The 5,857-nt window shown below is 34.4% G+C and overlaps 1 non-coding gene across 1 annotated transcript; it reads left to right on the top strand.

Moving 5' to 3' along the window:
- Positions 1-1,250: 1,250 nt before the first annotated feature.
- Positions 1,251-1,357, top strand: LOC136231433 (small nucleolar RNA R71). The gene has a single exon (XR_010689819.1). It is a non-coding gene; the product is annotated as a small nucleolar RNA R71 (small nucleolar RNA).
- Positions 1,358-5,857: the final 4,500 nt, after the last annotated feature.

The following is a 5,857-nucleotide window of genomic DNA, read 5'->3' as shown; positions in this document are numbered from 1 at the left end:
AGTTTATACTTGCTCCTAAATCACAAAGACAACTTGGGAATTCAATATCTCCCAACTTACACGGAATAGTAAAACATCCGGGATCCTTGAGTTTAGTGGGCAAATTACTTGATACTATTGAACTATAGTCTTCAGTTAACGAAATGGATGAAATTCCTTCCCAACTGATTTTCTTTGAAATCAAATCCTTTAAAAACTTACCATAGTTAGGAATTTGTGTTATTGCATCCATAAACGTCAAATTGATATGCAAATTTTTGAGTTTATCCAAAAACGTTAGAAGTTGTTTATCATAGTCCTTATTTCGGACTTTGTGTGGAAAAGGTGGTTTGGGTACAAAAGTTTTAGTACCTGTGTCAAATGGTGAAATATTTGTGTTTAAGATATCTTCTTTGGACTTCGGTAAATCATTTCCTGATAATGTTGCATCTTTGGGCATTTCAGGCCCTTGATAATTTTTTCCTGAACGAAGAGTAATAGCCTTCACCTGCTCTTTCGGATTTTCTTCTGTATGGCTGGGAAGACTTCCCTCTTTTCGGGATGGAATTGATTTAGCAAGTTGACCAATTTGAATCTCCAAATTATGGATGCTAGATGAGTGGTTTTTAATAAGCTGATCGAATTTATTTTCGATCCGTTTAAAACCATCGTCGTGATTACTTATTTTTCCACTGATAGCATCTATAAACTTGTCGATTTTAGAAGATAAAGTGCTAATCGTATCTCTTGACTGATTTTGATAATTAGTGGTACGATTTTGATTAGCACTAATATTATTGTTACTGTTATCTTTCCAATTAAAGTTAGGATGATTCCTCCATCCAGAATTATAAGTATTAGAATAAGGATTATTAGTTTGGTTTTGCCCTTGGACAAAATTTACCTGTTCAATCTCACTCATATTTTCGTAATCCACATCCGTTTGGATTGGATTACCATTGGTATCGCGTGGTGCCATAAACTTGTCAATTTTATGCGATAAAGCAGAAAATTGGGCTTGTAGCATCGCGACTGGATCAAGTTCAACTATACCTTTAACTGATGATGAGGTTGAGGATGATGGTTTTGCCACCGACATATGTCCACGTTCCGCGGGCCACATACTGCTGTTGATTGCCATTTTCTCCAAAAGTTCTCTCGCTTGGGCTGATGTTTTCTTCATAAATAGCCCTCCCGACATAGCATCTAATGAACACCTAGTTGTAGGATTCAGTCCATTGTAAAATGTTTGCATTAAAAGTTCAGCGGGTAATTGGTGGTGTGGGCATAAATGTTGAAGTTCTTTAAAACGTTCCCAAGTTTCATAAAGGGTCTCATTATCATTTTGAGAAAAAGATGTTAACTCCTTTATGACTCTTGCGGTTTTTGCTAAAGGAAAATATTTAGATAAAAACGCTTGGGCTAATTGTTCCCAAGTGGCAAAAGTTGCGGCTGGCATAGAAGTTAACCATTCTTTGGCTCTATCCTTCAAAGTGAAAGGAAAGAGGCGAAGTTTGATTGCTTCTGCAGCCACATCTGGAATTTTAAATGTGTCACACATTTCTAGAAAATTTGTTAAATGGGTGTTAGGATTTTCGTTAGGTAACCCGTAAAATGTTACATTATTTTGCAACATATTAAGCAAAGCTGGCTTAATTTCAAATTGATTTGCGGTGATTCTGGGTCTAACGATACTATTGGTTACACCGGCCACACCTGGCCTAGCGTATTCCATAAGTGTTGGTGGGTCTGCCATTTTTTCTGGCTCGGTATGTGTTTTTACTGGGGTCTTATTTTTGTTTTTCTTATTTTTCTTGTTCTTCCTAATGGTTTTCTCAATTTCTAGGTCTATAGGGTCTGGTGCAATGCCTGAATTTCGAGAACTGCGCATGAACCTGAAATCTTGCACGAACCGAAACTACCTACAAAACAGAATTTGATAAATAAATAAATTAGTATAGGAAAACTTTTAAATTATAAAATTTAGAATAAATATGTTTAAACCTAGATTCGAAATAAAACACGAAAAATTTAAAATTTTGTCAAAAATTTTGGCGTTCCCCGGCAACGGCGCCAAAAACTTGTTGAGCGATTTCCGCAAGTGCACGGTATACGCCTGTAGTAATAAAAGATATCGAACCCACAGGGAACGCTTTTTAACTAAAACTTTATTTAATTCGGTTTAATCACGTGTTTAGGTTTAATAAAAGAAATACGTTTAGTTGATGGAATAGGTTTTGGTAAATTAGGATTAGATAGAAAGATTATATCGAGTTTAGAGAACAATTCTGTTTGGAATTTTGATTACAAAACAGATACTTCCGTAATCGGAATGAAATAGATCTTATTTTCATAAAGCAAAGTAAACAACTTTAACTTTGTGAGATTATAGACATGTAACAATATAATAATTTACTCAATTAAATGGCTTCGAACCATAGAAATCCCTCTAGCGTAGAGACGATTCCTACCTTAATCAAACTAGTGTTTTACTTCTGATAAGCCGCGATCAGCGATCATGTCATCCATAAAAACTAAATTTGTTAAGTGTTCAACAAAGTTCTTATAAGAATAAGATGGAATAGAACGTTTTAATAAAAACACCAATATATCATTTTGAAAATAATTTTGTCAGAACAATATCAAAATAACAACATTAAGAATATATTGAATAAATAAGTATATCATTAATTGAAATGTGAATTTTCACAAGTTAACAGAGAAGTAGAAACTTGGATAGCATTGTAACGAAGACTTTGAGATCCGGGTCGTCAATCTTTCTCTCAAACTTCGTAGGCTCGTCAAACTATATGCGCTTCAGCCGTCAATTCTTCTCGCTGGATCTTTGGAATAGAGACTGGTCCCATCCACTATCAGAATGAAAACTAAACTAATACTGTGTTTATAACTAATCTAAATACAATTCGTGTACAACACGATTGCTTACAGAAATGAAATCTAACTTTCTGATTCTTTTCTGAATCAGAAAACTCTACATAACAACTTTCTTCTCTAATTTCTCTAACTTTTCCCAACATAACCAACCTTGATTTCTGAAATGGATCACTTATTTATAGTTGGTGAAGGGTTGTAAATGACGGGTCGTGTCTGCTGGTGAAGGGTTGCTTTTATCCGAACGAACAGACGCGTTTTTACGAATTAAACATGTGTTTTGTGTGCAGGAAGACTTGTTGTCGCGACTGAGATTCTGAAAATCTCAGTCGCGACAGGGGGTATAGGGGCGAGCTTGAATACGTTGTTTTCCCCCGGTCTGGCCTCCGTAAGTCGCGACTGAGATTTTGAGAATCTTAGTTGCGACAGAGAGATGTTCTCCCTGGCGTTCGACTGTTTTTCGTCCTCCTCGAGCGTTCTTCTGACTGATATGCATTCTCGGTACGTTTTTAAGGTTTTTCGTCCATTTTAGCTTCGTTTTAGCTCCGTTTTTGCTCCTATTTGGATTTTACCAAATATTTAGGTACCTTGCATCAAAGAAGTAAATAAAGACGTAAAAGTATTCCAAATGAATATAATTAGCATGATTTTAATGTAAATTTAACGTATTTATATATGATATTTTAGGTATATTTTGGGCTTAACAACCAACAATATGGTCATAAGACAAATGATTGTGGTAGGCTGAAGCATGAGATTCAAGATCTCATTGATGCGGGAAAGATAAGTGATCCAGATTCTTCCCGCAGGTGAATCCTCTAGTAATGCCTTGAACAAAGGAACTCTATAATGAACCAGAAAGAGCTTAAGAAGAATTTCTCAAGATTGAAGATGCTAATGAAGCAGAGGCACATAAAGCTCATTGAAGCAGCATGAGAATGGATGATTGCATTTTTAGTCTTTATCCTTTTATCTTTGTTTTTGTCCAATAAGACATCATGAATTACTCTGTTAATTTCAATAAAATTTTGTTTTTATGCGATATTGATATTTTTTTACATTCTCATCTGCACCAAATATCAACCTTTGACATTCACTCACTTAAAACACTTCAATTATTATCATGGCATGGACGAAAGTCCAAAAAAATATACTTGTTGATCATAACTTAATCACTGAAGAGAGAAAATTTATGGAGTGAATAAACAAAATAAATCATGAGAAGTGTTTCCTTGGCCTTACAATGATAAGCCAGACATGGATTCATTAAGCAAAAGAGTTCTGACCTACTTGCACAAAAAGAAGGTTGAAAAAAAGAACTAGAAAAGTTCAATAAAGAAGAAGAGAAGAGGTGAGTAGTAAGTCAAAATCATACTAGTCAAGCACTAAGATTTCAGCGAGAAGGTCACCTCCAACTCCAAAAGGGACACAGTTACTTGGGTACACCATTCAGATTGAAGCATAAAGGGGTAACCAACCTATAGATGAAAAATGACCCTATTATATGAGCAACAACAGGGTCCAAATCCATGATGTGATAATCAAAGACTACAAAGAAGATGTCAAAAAAATTCAGGGCGAAGTCTAGCAATCAGAACAGGAAATAAAGCCATCCAAGTCCATCAAAGAAGAAGAGTCTTCAGAATTCGAATGAGACTAAGTGCCAATATGGACACCTTTGTAGTCTTACTAACCCCACCATCCACCGGGGAAGAAGCGCTAGTACCACTGGAAGGAGGGGTTAGCGTAGGCAATGTGGCTTTCCCCCCAATAGAGAGAGCACCCGCCTTTGTTTTCTTGGCAGCAGGGCAACCACCAAATCCACTGTTGGGCATTTCCCATCCTTCTTACTAGCGGCAGCATCCGTCTTTTCTTTAACTGCTTGGGCCCTCTGCTGCTTCCTTCACTCTGTAATCAGAGATCCTGCATTAGGCTTCTCTTTGCCAAAAGGATGAAAAATATCAGATAAAAATAAAAGGGAAATAAAAGATGCCTTCACAAAAATCCTTGTAGGAGTTATAATGAAGCTCGCCATCGTGGATCTCCACCAAGGGAACACCCACTTTTATGAATTCTAAAACCATGTCAGATTAACCCATAGTTAATTAGTCATTGGACTTGCGCTCAAATTTCCTTAATAAATATATCTACTTTAATTTGGAATTAGTTAGCCTTTATTTTCTATTTATTGGATAATTTAGTCTCTAGTCATTAATAGATTTGTATATTAATACATATAAGGGGGGGATAGAGATCCGAAAAATTTCTAAATTAGTTTTACGATTTTGGTCAAATTGTTCTCAATAAAATTCTTTTTTGATTCTTAATTTGACCAAAATCGATTTTAATAAGAGTTTCATAAAAAACGACTAACGATAATCATTACCAACGCACCACGTAAATTAATACTAACGGATGAGTAATCAGTTGTTTATTTTTTTTCTCATCATCCTATTAAATCTGGATTTTAACTATTATCATTTAAGATTTTCTCTTAAATATTTCGAATACACAATTTTCAAAAGATTACATAATTGGATGTTTTTAACTATTAATGTAATCACGTGAGATCTTCTTCTCAACATTCATATTTGCATTTTTTCGAAAAGTTAAAAATAAGAGAATAATAGTACTTTAATATGTCGAAATTTGAATAGATTTCAACGTCGAAATATCTATTTATACATCTCTATATGAAAGTAATTACAATTTATCTAAAACACTTTAGGACATTGTTTAATATAGTTGATTGTAATTTGTTTTTTTCATCTTAATCCAGATTTTAACTATATCATGTAAGATTTTCTCTCAAATTTTTCGGACAACCACTTTTTTAAAAGCTCACATTATCGAATTTTCTTTACTAATAATATAATCTCACGAGATCTGCTTATTACATTTTGGATTTACATTTTCAAATTTTAAAATTAGATCTTCTACTAATATTTTGGATTTATAAGCCAAGACAAAAACCTCTCTATATATA

This window comes from Euphorbia lathyris, chromosome 5 (assembly GCF_963576675.1).
Source record: "Euphorbia lathyris chromosome 5, ddEupLath1.1, whole genome shotgun sequence".
Classification (NCBI taxonomy): domain Eukaryota; kingdom Viridiplantae; phylum Streptophyta; class Magnoliopsida; order Malpighiales; family Euphorbiaceae; genus Euphorbia; species Euphorbia lathyris.
This window is presented reverse-complemented; position numbering and strand designations above follow the sequence as displayed.